We start from the raw sequence: 16,844 nt of genomic DNA, 5'->3' as shown, positions 1-16,844 counted from the left end.
CAGCGTAACACAGGACGCGCAGGAGCCAGAAGTAGCCCCATAACCCGGGCCCAGGTAATTATAAAACCGGGGATGGGGGAGGCAATGGGGCAGCGGCGGTGGCGGTCTCTGGCCGCTGCGGCAGTGGGGGGTGCGGCGCAGTAAGGTGGTGGAGGCGGTGCGGGGGCAGGGCATTATCAGAATATCGGCAAGGTAATTGCCGATACCGATAACGTCCAAAATCATGAATATCGGCCGATAATATCGGCCAAACCGATAATCGGTCGATCCTTAGCTAGAACATGCCGGATGTCAGCTTTAATACACAGCCAGCACCCGTTTTGTATTGAGCATGTTCAGCTCTCATCAAGTGACCTTATGACAGTGTTTCCCATCAAGTGTGCCTCCAGCTGTTGCAAAACTACAACTCCCAGCATGCCCAAACAGCCAAAGGCTGTCCAGGCATGTTGGGAGTTGTAGTTTTGCAACAGCTGGAGGAACGCTGGTTGGGAAACATTGCCTTATGAGTACGTAATAAGAAAATACTATGGCTAATGGAACTGATGCTGCCTTACAAGGTAGCATCCTATAGGTGGCGCCTCAAACCATTTTCTTAGATACAAAGGAGAGATGTTTCGTTGTTTTCCATGGAAGATATGTAGAACCTGTATCCTACCCAGTCTGCTCTAAGCATAGAAAGAGTTAAGGGAGCCCTACAGAATTACCTTATATTACTTGTACTCTTACAGAACGTTCAGCACTTGACTATAATGAGCACACACTGTCCGGCTTAATACGAGCCGGTGGTTTGGTACCATTACCTCGCTGACATTGTGTACCCAGTGTATGCATGAGATTACTAAGTGGAGAGTTCTCCATCTCCTGACCCGGGGGAAGAAGGAGGAGAAGGAGGACATTGTGTGGAGACAACGCTGGCAGTTAGTGGAGATGGCAGGTGATACGGGGAGATCTGCACTTGGCGGTCAAAACGAAAAAGGAAAGGTCAGGTTCAACTTCACTGACTGGACTAAGAATAGAAACCTTATGTAAGATGAAATTCTGAGAAAAAAGGAGAGAAACCAGAAGGAAATGGGACAAAAAAATGCACCCGCAAAACCTGAGGATAATAACTTAAAGTGTACACCGAGGTCAAGCCGGGGCTCTGTACACCGAGGTCAAGCCGGGGCTCTGTACACCGAGGTCAAGCCGGGGCTCTGTACACCGAGGTCAAGCCGGGGCTCTGTACACCGAGGTCAAGCCGGGGCTCTGTACACCGAGGTCAAGCCGGGGCTCTGTACACCGAGGTCAAGCCGGGGCTCTGTACACCGAGGTCAAGCCGGGGCTCTGTACACCGAGGTCAAGCCGGGGCTCTGTACACCGAGGTCAAGCCGGGGCTCTGTACACCGAGGTCAAGCCGGGGCTCTGTACACCGAGGTCAAGCCGGGGCTCTGTACACCGAGGTCAAGCCGGGGCTCTGTACACCGAGGTCAAGCCGGGGCTCTGTACACCGAGGTCAAGCCGGGGCTCTGTACACCGAGGTCAAGCCGGGGCTCTGTACACCGAGGTCAAGCCGGGGCTCTGTACACCGAGGTCAAGCCGGGGCTCTGTACACCGAGGTCAAGCCGGGGCTCTGTACACCGAGGTCAAGCCGGGGCTCTGTACACCGAGGTCAAGCCGGGGCTCTGTACACCGAGGTCAAGCCGGGGCTCTGTACACCGAGGTCAAGCCGGGGCTCTGTACACCGAGGTCAAGCCGGGGCTCTGTACACCGAGGTCAAGCCGGGGCTCTGTACACCGAGGTCAAGCCGGGGCTCTGTACACCGAGGACAAGCCGGGGCTCTGTACACCGAGGACAAGCGGGGCTCTGTACACCGAGGACAAGCGGGGCTCTGTACACCGAGGACAAGCGGGGCTCTGTACACCGAGGACAAGCGTCGCTCTGTACACCGAGGACAAGCGTCGCTCTGTACACCGAGGACAAGCGTCGCTCTGTACACCGAGGACAAGCGTCGCTCTGTACACCGAGGACAAGCGTCGCTCTGTACACCGAGGACAAGCGTCGCTCTGTACACCGAGGACAAGCGTCGCTCTGTACACCGAGGACAAGCGTCGCTCTGTACACCGAGGACATGCGTCGCTCTGTACACCGAGGACATGCGTCGCTCTGTACACCGAGGACAAGCAGGGCTCTGTACACCGAGGACAAGCAGGGCTCTGTACACCGAGGACAAGCAGGGCTCTGTACACTGAGGACCAGCAGGGCTCTGTACACCGAGGACAAGCGTCGCTCTGTACACCGAGGACAAGCAGGGCTCATACATCAGGATGATTGACAAGCCAGGAGTCTGCACAGAGTCCTACTTGTCCTTACTTCCTGTTTTTGGACTCATCATTGAGACACACAGACAATAGCTGCAGGGACATAATTTTTTAAAATTTACACATTTTTTAAAAGCAATGCATATTACAAATATACATATAATGGTATTGTCTACATTATATGAAGAGTTTTTGTTGACGACAGGTACACTTTAAAAGGTGTAGATGTATAAATATGAGAACATCACAAATAAGTGGACAGACTAGCGTCCTCAAACCCAACGATAAGCACTTACTTTCCATGGGAGTCCCCCTATTCGCTTTCACTGCAGTGCAGAGAAGTGACCAGGCAGAAAACTACTGTGAATGTCTTGGAACTGTCCTATTCACTTCTATTGCAGTGCAATAGTCAGGCTGGACACTACTGTGCATGTCTGGTATCTGTCCTATTGATTTCTATTACATTGTAGAAAGATAGTCACGCAGGGAACTGCTGTGCATGGCTAGGAGCCAACCTATTCACTTCCATTGCAGTGCAGAGAGATGTTCATGCAGGGAACTGCTGTGCATGGCCGGGAGCAAACCTATTTACTTCAATTGCAGTGCAGAGAAGTGTGACGTTTGATTAGGTCAGTGTTTCCCAACCAGCATGCTTCCAGCTGTTGCAAAACTACAACTCCCAGCATGCCCGGACAGCCAAAGGCTGTGCGGGCATAATGGGAGTTGTAGTTTTGCAACAGCTGGAGGCACCCTGGTTGGGAGACACTAGATTATGTCATAGACATTAACCAATGAAGAGGCTGCCATAAAAAAATACTGAAAAGTCTTGGTCCACAGGACATATCAGGTCAATGAAGATTGCATTCTCCCAAAAAAACAAAAAAAAAAAATTATATTATATTATATATATATAAATAAATAAATAAATAAATTGCAAAATCATTGGTAGTTGCAGTATCTTGTAATACCTTTTTTATTGGACTAACAAGATTATGTGGAGACAAGCTTTCGGGATTCCTCCCTTTATCAAGTCATAAGCATTTCTGAGTCTATCGTCCTATAGCTATACAATTTATGGCCCAACTTAATGTCCATTCTCCACATATGTTGTTTTAACCCCTGCATATTTTGTGAGATAGAATGTGTGTTTTCTCCTTGTGAGCTCAGAAATGCTTATGACTTGATAAAGGGAGGAACCCCGAAAACTTGTCTCTACATAATCTTGTTAGTCCAATAAAAAAGGTATTACAAGATACTGCAACTACCGATGATTTTGCTTTTTGCATCACTGGACTAATACGGCTATAGTGGTGGGATGGTACACACTATTTGGCTAAATGGTAAGCTAAGCACCTCAATTTTCATTATAGCAATATAGCATTTCATATATATCTTTGTGCTAGCAGTGTGCTGCTGCATTTTCCTGTATATTACACACATGCATACATATATACACACACACACACAGTCACGGCCGTAAATGTTGGCACCTCTGAAATTTTTCAAGAAAATGAAGTATTTCTCACAGAAAAGGATTGCAGTAACACATGTTTTGCTATACACATGTTTATTCCCTTTGTGTGTATTGGAACTAAACCAAAAAGGGAGGAAAAACATCAAATTGGACATAATGTCACCAAACTCTAAAAATGGGCTGGACAAAAATGATTGCCACCTTTTCAAAATTGTGGCTAAATATGATTGTTTCAAGCATGTGATGCTCTTTTAACCTCTTAAGAACGTGGGGCGTATGCATACGCCCGTGGGAATTCCGGTCCCCGCCGCTAGCCGGTTAGGGACCGGACTGGGATGCCTGCTGAAATCATTCAGCAGGCATCCCGTCACATCGTCCAGGGGGGTCCTGAGACCCCCCATCTCGGCGATCGCAGATAATCGCATGTCAATTCAGACATGCGATTTTCTGCTATTCTGGGCTGATCGGGTCTCTGGTGACCCAATCACCTGGAAAATAGGGATGATCGGAGCTGTGAAAGTAAAGTGACCTTTACTGTGGCAACCACTAGGAAAGCCAAACTGCAACCCCCGGCATGCTGGGAGTTGTAGTTTTGCAACATCTGGAGGGTCACAGTTTGGAGACCACTGTTACAGTGGTGCCCAAATGGTAGCCCTCCAGATGTTGCCAAACTACAACTCGCAGCATGCCTAGACTGCCCAGGCATGCTGGGAGTTGTAGTTCTGTTACATCTCTCCCTTCAGATTTTGCAATTTTCAAGAAATTTTAGAAAATTGCTGCTCTATTTTGAAGCCCTCTAATTTTTTCAAAAAGCTAAAATATGTCCATTTTATGATGCCAACATAAAGTGGACATATTGTATTTGTGAATAAAAATAAAATTTATTGGGAATGTCCATTTTCCTTACAAGTAGAGAGCTTCAAAGTTAGAAAAATGCAACATTTTCAAAATTTTCATTTTTAGGATTTTTCACCAAAAAAGGATGCAAGTAACACCGAAATTTTTGAGTTATTAATTCGTAAAGAGACGGTGGTCAGAATTGCGAAAAAGGGCTCAGTCCTTAAGGTGAAAAAGGGCTGCGTCCTTAAGGGGTTAAACTCACTGGGGCAAGTAACATGTGTGGGCAATATAAAAATCCCACTTGAAAGTAGATAAAAAGGAGAGAAGTTCACTTTCTTTGCTTTGTGTGCCGCACTAAACATGGACAACAGAAAGAGGAGAAGAGAACTGTCTGAGCACTTGAGAACCAAAATTGTGGAAAAATATCAACAATCTCAAGGTTACAAGTCCATCTCCAGAGATCTAGATTTGCCTTTGTCCACAGTGCGCAACATTATCGAGAAGTTTGCAGCCCATGGCACTGTAGATAATCTCCCTGGGCGTGGACGGAAGAGAAAAGTTGATGAAAGGTGTCAATGCAGGATAGTCCTGATGGTTGATAAGCAGCCTCAAACAAGTTCCAAAGACATTCAAGCTATCCTGCAGGCTCAAGGAGCATCAGTGTCGGCGCAAACTATCAATCGACATTTAAATAAAATGAAAATCTATGGAGGAGACCCAGGAGGACCCCACTGCTGACACAGAGACATAAAAAAGCAAGACTACGTTTTGCCAAAATTAACTTGAGTAACCAAAATCCTTCTGCGAAAACATCTTATGGACTTATGAGACCAAGATAGAGCTTTTTGGTAAAGCACATCATTCTACTGTTTACCGAAAACGGAATGAGGCCTACAAAGAAAAGAGCACAGTACCTACAGTGACATATGGTGGTGGGGGGGGGGGGGGGGGTCAATGATGTTTTGGGTTGTTTTGCGGACTCTGGCACTGGGGGCCTTGAATGTGTACAAGGAATCATGAAATCTGAAGATTACCAACGGATTTTAGGTCGCACTGTACAGCCCAGTGTCAGAAAGCTGGGTTTGCATCCGAGACCTTGGGTCTTCCAGCAGGACAATGACCCCAAACATACATCAAAAAGCCCCAGAAATGGATGACAACAAAGTGCTGGAGAGTTCTGAAGTGGCAGCAATGAGTCCAGATCTAAATCCCATTGATCACCTGTGGAGAGATCTTAAAATTACTGTTGGGAAAAGGCGTCTTCCAATAAGAGAGACCTGGAGCAGTTTGTAAAGGAAGAGTGGTCAAACATTCCGGCTGAGAGGTGTAAGAAGCTTATTGATGGTTATAGGAAGACACTGATTTCAGTTATTTTTTTCCAAAGGGTGTGCAACCAAATATTAAGTTAAGGGTGCCAATAATTTTGTCCAGACCATTTTTGGAGTTTGGTGGCATTATGTCCAATGTGCATTTTTTCCTCCTTTTTTTGGTTTAGTTCCAATACACACAAAGGGAATAAACATGTGTATAGAAAACATGTGTTACTGCAATCCTTTTCTGTGAGAAATACTTCATTTTCTTGAAAAATTTCAGGGGTGCCAACATTTACGGCCATGACTAACATATATGTTTATGTATGTATATATATATATATATACACACATACATACATACACACACACATATATATTTTTTTTTATTATACATACATACACACACACAAATAAATATTAAAGAGATAGTGATGAGATATATATATATATATCTTATCACTATTTCTTACCTTCATCTAGATGACATCTCAGGTTGACAGAGATAACATTCCATGAACCGTCCGGTAAAGATCTCTCATCTGTACACAATGTATGGTCAATCAGCCTCTCTATGCTTTTAACCAATTTCCGCTACAATCCACATTGTGGTGTCTGTCACATATGACATCTAATCCATTTCTACTGCTATATAAAGCCGAACCATATAAATCTTACATCAATCCCACTAAATAACTCTCAGAAGACATTCACCTAAAATTAGAAAAATGTACAAGACAACTTACCTCTTCTACACAGGTGAATAATCCAAGATCCTGCTCAGGCGTGAAGGCAGCAGATTCAGAAAGAACCAAAGTTGAAATGAAAGGATAATGAAAGGATCAGATCGCTGTCATCTTAGTAAGTTGTCTGAGAATTAATCCAAGAATGCTCCTATAAAAAGAGAAAACAGATTTAATAAACACTAAAGCGGTAGGAAAACTACACAAATGTAGATAAAGTATTTGTTAAGACACAGTATGTATAACTACTATAGTACTTCCCTTATGTACAAGAATATAAGTACTATAATACTGCTCCTATATACAAGAATATAACTACTATAATACTGCTCCTATATACAAGAATATAACTACTATAATACTGCTCCTATATACAAGAATATAACTACTATAATACTGCTCCTATATACAAGAATATAACTACTATAATACTGCTCCTATATACAAGAATATAACTACTATAATACTGCTCCTATATACAAGAATATAACTACTATAATACTGCTCCTATATACAAGAATATAACTACTATAATACTGCTCCTATATACAAGAATATAACTACTATAATACTGCTCCTATATACAAGAATATAACTACTATAATACTGCTCCTATATACAAGAATATAACTACTATAATACTGCTCCTATATACAAGAATATAACTACTATAATACTGCTCCTATATACAAGAATATAACTACTATAATACTGCTCCTATATACAAGAATATAACTACTATAATACTGCTCCTATATACAAGAATATAACTACTATAATACTGCCCCTATATACAAGAATATAACTACTATAATACTGCTCCTATATACAAGAATATAACTACTATAATACTGCTCCAATATACAAGAATATAACTACTATAATACTGCCTCCTATATACAAGAATATAACTACTATAATACTGCCTCCTATATACAAGAATATAACTACTATAATACTGCCTCCTATATACAAGAATATAACTACTATAATACTGCTCCTATATACAAGAATATAACTACTATAATACTGCTCCTATATACAAGAATATAACTACTATAATACTGCTCCTATGTACAAGAATATAACTACTATAATACTGCCTCCTATATACAAGAATATAACTACTATAATACTGTCATGTTGCCCATGAGTCACCAGACAAATATTGTTTAAAAAGGAAGAACTAAATTATTTTTATTTTCTTCATCTATGTAATAAGATATTATTTAATGGTAAGTGCTCATTATAATATCTGTGCAGAACAGCGATAGATTCACAGAATATCACAACCAGGTTATTGAGGTAGAAATGCACACACACATATACATACATATATTTAACATATATATATATATATATATATATATATATATATAGTATATATATATATATATATATACACACACACACACACACACACACACACACACACCCCCATCACCCCTGGACTGTATCTCAGTCTGCGGTCCATCTGGTGTGACATCCAGTGCACAGAGCAGCTGTCACTCTACGGAGCAGCTTGTGATCTCATGCGTTGCGACGCCTGCCCCTACTAGAAATAATATTTATGTATAGTTAAGAGAAACAAAAAACATAGTATTATATCCGTTTAACCCAAATATCAATAAATTGGCATCGATCCTATAGTATGACCAGAGGCCCACACCGAATATACATTTAGTGATGTGATCACGTCCCCCAGCAGAATGTATGGTCTTATTGCAGCCAGTCATGTGATCAGCTGATCGCTGCTGGTTCAGCATCAAAAATATTCCTATCATCACTGGAGAAGCTTAAACTATTCGATTCAGGTGAAACATACACTGCTCAAAATAATTAGGGGAACACTAAGATAACACATTCAAGATCTGAATGAATGAACTAATCGTATGAAATACTTTCCTCTTTACATAGCTGAATGTGCGGACAACAAAATCACACAAAAATTATCAATGGAAATCAAATATATCAACCCATGGAGGTCTGGATATGGAGTCACACTCAAAATCACAGTGGAAAACCACACTACAGGCTGATCCAACTTTATGTAATGTCCTTAACACAAGTCACAATGAGGCTCAGTATTGTGTGGCCTCCGCGTGCCCGTATGACCTCCCTACAACGCCTGGGCATGACCCTGATGAGGTGGAGGATGGTCTCTTGACGGATATCCTCCCAGACCTGGACTAAAGCATCCGCCAACTCCTGGACAGTCTGTGGTGGATGGAGTGAGACGTCCAGATGGGCTCAATCGGATTCACGGATTCAAGTCTGGGGAACGGGCGGCCAGTCCATAGCATCAATGCCTTCCTCTTGTAGGAACTGCTGACACACTCCAGCCACATGAGGTCTAGCATTGTCTTGTATTAGGAAGAACCCAGGGCCAACCGCACCAGCATATGGTCTCACAAGGGGTCTGAGGATCTCATCTCGGTACCTAATGGCAGTCAGGCTACCTCTGGCTAGCACATGGAGGGTTGTGCTGCCTCTCCCCCCCCCCCCCCCCCCCCCAAAGAAATGCCACCCCACACCAAAACTGACCCACCGCCAAACCGGTCATGCTGAAGTTAGTTGCAGGCAGCAGAATGTTCTCCACGGCGTCTCCAGACTATCATGTGTGCTCAGTGTGAACCTGCTTTCATCTGTAAAGAGCACAGGGCACCAGTGGCGAATTTGACAATCTTTGTGTTCTCTGGCAAATGCCAAACGTCCTGCATGGTATTGGGCTGTAAGCACAACCCCCACCTGTGGACGTTGGGCCCTCATGGAGTCTGTTTCTGACCATTTGAGTGGACACAGGCACATTTGTGGCCTGCTTGAGGTAATTTTGCAGGGCTCGGGCAGTGCTCCTCCTGCTCCTCCTTGCACAAAGGTGGAGGTAGCGGTCCTGCTGCTGGGTTGTTGTCCTCCTACGGCCTCCTCCACGTCTCCTGATGTACTGGCTTGTCTCCTGGTAGCGCCTCCATGCTCTGGACACTACGCTGACAGACACAGCAAACCTTCTTGCCACAGCTCGCATTGATGTGCCATCCTGGATGAGCTGCACTACCTGAGCCACTTGTGTGGGTTGTAAACTCCTTCTCATGCTACCACTAGAGTGAAAGCACCGCCAGCATTCAAAAGTGACCAAAACATCAGCCAGGAAGCATAGGAACTGAGAAGTGGTCTGTGGTCACCACCTGCAGAACCACTCCTTTATTGGGGGTGTCTTGCTAATTGCCTATAATTTCCACCTGTTGTCTGTTCCATTTGCACAACAGCATGTGAAATTAATTGTCAATCAGTGTTGCTTCCTAAGTGAACAGTGTGATTTCACAGAAGTGTCATTGACTTGGAGTTACATTGTGTTATGTAAGTGTTCCCTTTATTTTTTTGAGCAGTGTAGAATAATATGGTACTAAAGCAAAGAAGAAAGGAGACCAGGCACTACACGACGGCCTATATCAGAACAATGGACCTGCAGATCTGTTGTGGTCTGGTGATCAACGTCTGAGATTCTCAGCAAGGGTATATTCAGTGTACATAGAAGCAGAATAGTACAGAGCACTCACCAATGGCAGGTATTTATAACTTATTTCTGATGATACATAGAAGACAGCATAGAAAAACAACAACAGTTTCGTAACTGCGGGTACTTCGCCTGGCCTCCACTCATAAATTACAGTCAGGTTTATTATCCAAGATGTAACACGTTTCACTGCTCATGCACAGCTTCTTCATGCATGCCTGAAGAAGCTGTGCATGCGTAGTGAAACGTGTTGCATCTTGGATAATAAACCTGACTTTATCTGATCCTGCTGTGTGACTTGGTCAGGTCAGCGCCGTAAATCCTGCTTTCTTCTTGAAGCTGCTATGTATTACTGTGTCTTACACTAGCGGGAAGGTTGCAGATGGACCTCATATTTTATACAATCACCATTGTTGTGTATGCTAGTACACAACCACCTACGGAAACCGGCTGTGATTCACCCTATACCCCTACCCTCTCACCGATATGATTTACCCCATGGAGCGCCTTCCAGCTCTCCTATAAATCCACTCATAAGTAACTGCTGTCAAGCAACAGCTGTCGCCTATCCACACGCCCTACTCTAAACTACTGTCTCCCCGCTATGCCATCTTCTACCTATCATCCGCAATAAAAGTTATGGATACCTGCCATCGGTGAGTGCTCAATATTAATTCTGCTTTTACGTATGCTGTATATACCCATCAGTGAGAATCTCAGACGTTAAGCACCAGATCCCATCAGACAGCTGTTTCTTCCGGTACGAAACGGCTGTCACCTTTCCACGCTCCCCGCTAAGAACAACTATCTTTTGCTATGCCATCTTTTATGTATCGCCAGAAATAAAATTTAAGGATACCTGCAATCGGTGAGTGCTCCATTTCAGTTCTGGTTCTATGTTGAACAACATGGCCTTTGGCCGTAAAACAAGTCATGTTGCCAATGGTTGTGGTGTGGCACGCATCACCATCCCTTCAGTGCAAAATGAGCTTCTGTGTCCCTAGCCTAATAGGGAGGTGTCCATTGTATAGGGTTGTTGGGGGTATTCCTATATAATACAATCTTCTAAGATGTACAATAGATTTATTATCTGTGGGAATCTTATCTTAGGGCCCTCCCCCTCCACGATCCAGACAAAGACGACGACGCAGCGTTTATTCACCATCCAATTTTGCAGGATCGGAAAAAAGGACCACAACACCTTTCACTGGTGCCCCAACTAGTAAGGGTTTGCAAGTACGACTAGGGCTGCATCATTGGCATAAGCGTCAAGGCGTCTTAAAGGGGTAGTCTGTCCCTAGGCATCTTATCCCCTATCCACAGGATAGGGGAGAAGTGTCTCATTGCAGTTAGTTCGGCCGCTGGGACCCCTTGTGATCTACTGCACGACGCTCCAGTAATTCACATGCACGGAATGGTCTCCGCTCTGAGCCGGATAACTAGCGACCACAGCACAAGCTGATGTTGTATATGTTGGGAAAACTTTATCCTTTTTAAAATACTTCATAGGAAAATGTCATTTCCTTTTGATAGAAATCATGGCTTATAAAGAAAAATACAAAATAAATTTAAAAAAAAGACCACTAGTGGTCCCCATACCCTCCAGAACATAATCCTGGCCGTCTGCAGCATCATCTTTGTCTCAGCTGAAGCATGGGCTGGGACAAAGTCCAGGAAGTGAGGGCAGTGCTAGAACTGCTCTGTGTTCACTCCTGTCCTATCAGATTGCAGCATGAAAACAGAGAAGAGGGGGTTACAGAGCAGACTGCAGTGATTGGAAGAAGAGACCCAGCACAGCAGACTCAGGGAGAAAGAGGAGTCATGCAGAGGGAGGAAATGCCCCCTTCTGAGCACAGGATGAGAGACCAGATGAGCAACAGATGAAAGGTATTTGTGAGAGAAATATAGGTACTAGACACAATTATATGTACATGATCAGGATTAAGCACTAAGTAAAGTAATATTTTGTTTATTTTTTTTTATTTTTTTTATTGACTTTAATGGGTAGCAAAATCTGCTACAGCAAACCTGCAGCAGAAAATAGGCACGTGTGAACTTACCCTTAAGATAGGGTCATGCGTAGGGCAAGCGCTTCTGACTGCTCCTAGAGTTAGCCTCCTACTGTGCCCTGCTCGTAGCAGGAATCCACCACTAATAGCGGACACACCAGGATCTGCGATTTGGTGGGCATGCACAGTGTAGTCACAAACATCACAGCCACTCTCAGCCAAGCTTAGGGAGTAGGGGGAGCGAGCGTGAAGTCTGCGAGTACACTGCGTATGCGACTTGTAGATCGTTGTGTGTCTGCTCATAGAGGTGGACTGCAACTACGAGCATTGGCACAGCAGAAAACACAATATAAGGACAGTCAGTCGCACATCCGAAGCGTCAAATACACTGCGGATGCCCTACCAAAGCTTAAAGGCACATCACATGGGGCGGAGCCTTGATGCCACAACGCTTCGGCCCCGTGATCGACAGTAATCAGACCTAGAGCGAACACGCTTCGGGGACTGATTTTAAACGGGGTGCGGCGTGCAAGATCACAGTGGTCTCCAGCGGCGGTACCCCCGCGATCAGGCATCTTATCCCCTATCCGTTGGATAGGGGATAAGATGTCTAAGCGCCAAAGTACCCCTTTAAGATCAAGTGTCACAGGAAAGGGTCTAAATACTTATGTCCATGGGAAATTTTAGCTTTTCTCCTTTTTAATAAAGTGCAAAAAATTTCAAAAATTCTGTTCCAACAAATCTCTCATTATTGGGTATTGAATGCTGAATACTGGTCAAACAAATTTATTATTTATTTAGTACAAGGAGCAACACAAAAAAATGTGAAAAAAGCAAAAAGGGTCTGAAAACTTTCCGTATCCATTCTATAAGGGCAGAGTGTAATGGGAAGATAAGGATCAGGTAGTTGGATTTCATCATGTTCACAGGGTGATAAGGCACCACACCATAGCTCACTGGGAGAGTCTTACTTTAATTCAGATTATAGGTCCGCTCAGCTTGTGTGAGAATGCATGTGTATGGAGCAGAGGACACAGTTGTGGAAGATATATATATATATATTTTATATATATATATATATATATATATATATATATATATATATATATATATATATATATTTTTTTTTTTTTTTTTTTTTTTGGGGGGTATAAAATTGTATCTATATGAACTGTACTGTAATAGCACAAATTGTTCATAGGACTGTTGTAGTTTTTATTTTCCCATTGACTTCAAGCTGCCCAATTACGGATATACACACAGATACATATATACATACACACACACAGAAAAAAAACTTCAAATTTTTTATATAATAGCCTATGCTACACTGTATAACTATAATATATATATATATATATATATATATATATATATATATATATATATATATAGTTATACAGTGCAGCATAGGCTATTATATACAAATGTAGAAGTTTTTTGTATACCTTGTCCTTACCTATTTTAGCTGATGTGGCAGGTATGGGGTTTTCAGCCATACTGATTCCAACTCCATCACTGAAATGATTTCCTAATGCTACCTACATTTCCCATGAATCCTCTGGCTGAGGGTGTGGCAGTTGATCACTGCACCTGGTCATCTAATTAGGCTGCTGGTGCTGGAGATCACCTAGGTGAACTGATTAGACAATTGTTTCCCAACCAGTGTGCCTCCAGCTGTTGCAAAACTACAACTTCCAGCATGCCCGGACAGCCTTCGGCTGTCCGGGCATGCTGGGAGTTGTAGTTTCACAACAGCTGGAGGCACCCTGGTTGGGAAACACTGGATCATTAGACTATAACTTGGTTGGGGTCAGTTCACGTTATGGATGTGTTTTCTTATTAAAAAGGGAGTGTCCACAGACAAATTGCTAGAAGATTTAAAGTCTTCAGGCTGTGTTTACATGTTGAATTTTCACTGCATTTTTGTCGTACATATTCAGCAAAACCGCTCTGTGTGCATTTACATTTTTACTGTAACCAACACAATGCAGCCCGTGCCTACTATAAAAACAGACCACTATAAGAACTACTAATATTTCCTGACTACCTAGCGATCGTTTCTCCATCCAAAAACTCCAATCAATAAATCATTAAACTTCCTGTGGATTTCTCCAGCTCTTCCTGAATATATTGCGGCCGCAGACTAACACTAATAAAAACGTAGCCATGAACGATGGATGAGGATGACGAACAACAGTGTCTGTCCTGAACTTAGTGGCTCATGAATAGAATGCAAGGGCCCATGGTAAAGACTGACACTGGGGCAAAGCATTAGGAAAAAAGTAACATCCTGCACAGTCCTCTCTATCCCCTCCCTGCACTCATCTCTATGATCAGAGAGTGAACTGTGTGGTCATACAGTCACAGCTGCACAGTCCTCTCTATCCCCTCCCTGCACTCATTTATATGATCATAGAGAGAACTGTGAGGCAAAACAGTTACAGCTGCACAGTCTTCTCTATCCCCTCCCTGCACTCATCTCTATGATCAGAGAGTGAACTGTGTGGTTATACAGTTACAGCTGCACAGTCCTCTCTATCCCCTCCCTGCACTCATCTCTATGATCAGAGAGTGAACTGTGTGGTTATACAGTTACAGCTGCACAGTCCTGTCTATCCCCTCCCTGCACTCATTTATATGATCATAGAGAGAACTGTGTGGTTATACAGTTACAGCTGCACAGTCCTCTCTATCCCCTCCCTGCACTCATCTCTATGATCAGAGAGTGAACTGTGTGGTTATACAGTTACAGCTGCACAGTCCTGTCTATCCCCTCCCTGCACTCATCTCTATGATCATACAGAGAACTATGTGGTTATACAGTCACAACTGCACAGTCCTCTCTATCCCCTCCCTGTACTTGATCATAGAGAGAACTGTGTGGCTAAACAGTTACAGCTGCACAGTCCTCTCTATCCCTTCCCTGCAGTCATCTCTGATCATAGAGAGAACTGTGTGGTCATACAGTTACAGCTGTACAGGCATCTCTATCCCCTCCCTGCACTCATTTATATGATCATAGAGAGAACTGTGTGGTCATACAGTCACAGCTTCACAGTCCTCTCTATCCCCTCCCTGTAGTCATCTCTATGATCATAGAGAGAACTGTGTGGCTAAACAGTTACAGCTGCATAGTCCTCTCTATCCCCTCCCTGCACTCATCTATGATCATAGAGAGAACTGTGTGGTCATACAGTTAAAGCTGCACAGTCCTCTCTATCCCCTCCCTGCACTCATCTATGATCATAGAGAGAACTGTGTGGTCATACAGTTAAAGCTGCACAGTCCTCTCTATCCCCTCCCTGCACTCATCTCTATGACTAGAGAGAACTGTATGGGTACGATCACACGAGGGGATTTACAGCGTATTTTACGCTGCGGATCCGTTGGTGAAGGCCCGCTCTATGCTGTCTTTACATGTGCCTGCTGGTAGCGGCAATACGCTGTGACGAGCAGACACACTGCAGCGATGTGCGTGGCGTACTTGCACATCGCGGCCACTCTCCCTGCTCTGAGCTAGGAAGAGAGCTCCCGCGATGTGCGAGTATACTGCGACTCGCACATCGCAGTGCGTCTGCTCGTAGCGGCGTATTGCCGCTACGAGCAGGCACATGTAAAGACAGCATAGAGCGGGCCTTCACCAGCGGATCAGCAGCAAAATATGCTGCGAAAATCCGCTCGTGTGAACGTACTCTAATAGTCAATTCTTTACACTTCAGGCAGGATCCAGAGAAACAAAAAATAAGGATAATCTTACAAAGTGATAGTTATTTCAGGATTTAAGCTTCAGACTTCACTACTATATACCCCTTGGAACAGCAGTTCATGGCCTTCATCTGGGGCAATCGGGGACATTGCAGCATCTATTGTGATGGTTTAGCACCTGCAAACATTTCCCTGATGACACAAGCAAATATATGAAACAAAACGGAGGCCGCCGGCTGTGCACATAATGTATGCATTGATCAATGGAGCATTATACAGGCCAGGAGCAGAGCAGGCACCACTGAATGCAGGCCCAGAACAGCCAATGGTTATGGGACTACAATACCCAGCATGTTGTCAGGGTCTGTCTGCCTAGGATTTCTAAACAGGTCTAAAATCAAGAGGGGGAAATGCTATATCCATAGGCAAGAATAATAATAAAGGGATGCAAAGAACGTGCAGCGATTGAGATGGAAAGGCTCTTCGTGTCTTATGTATGCCGGCCACACAGACCGATCCTGGCACGAAGCGTACACTCCGGGAGATGGGATTAATCTGCAAAATGTCCACACGCGACACACAGCCAAAAGGAGAGAGATCCGGGGTGCCAGAGAATTACACTGAGTGTAGGAATTATGCAGGGTGGTCCCAACAATGCAAATCACAATACTGTCATGTCTATGTACACCGAGGATGAGCGCTCCTGTAATCTGACATCCAACAATCCAGATTCATCCTAACTCATTTGTAAAGTGAATACAGAATAATCCAGAAGAGCCTGTACATACATTACTTATCCTGTACTGATCCTGAGTTATATCCTGTATTATACCCCAGAGCTGCACTCACTATTCTGCTGGTCACTGTGTACATACATTACATTACTTATCCTTTACTGATCCTGAGTTATATCCTGTATTATACTCCAGAGCTGTACTCACTATTCTGCTGG

At 43.7% G+C, this 16,844-nt stretch overlaps 1 protein-coding gene across 1 annotated transcript in view; it reads right to left on the bottom strand.

The window, feature by feature from the left end:
- The window catches only part of FAM168A (family with sequence similarity 168 member A), a 113,594-nt gene that overhangs the window by 81,951 nt on the left and 14,799 nt on the right, over positions 1 to 16,844 (bottom strand). The window contains exon 2 of the mRNA XM_056561218.1: positions 6,668 to 6,815. The gene's annotated coding sequence lies outside the window, so the exon portion shown is untranslated. The remainder of the gene's footprint in view (positions 1 to 6,667; positions 6,816 to 16,844) is intronic.

Source organism: Hyla sarda, chromosome 2 (assembly GCF_029499605.1).
Source record: "Hyla sarda isolate aHylSar1 chromosome 2, aHylSar1.hap1, whole genome shotgun sequence".
NCBI lineage: Eukaryota > Metazoa > Chordata > Amphibia > Anura > Hylidae > Hyla > Hyla sarda.
Note: the sequence above shows the minus strand (reverse complement) of the source record. Positions and strands in the feature narration are given on the sequence as shown.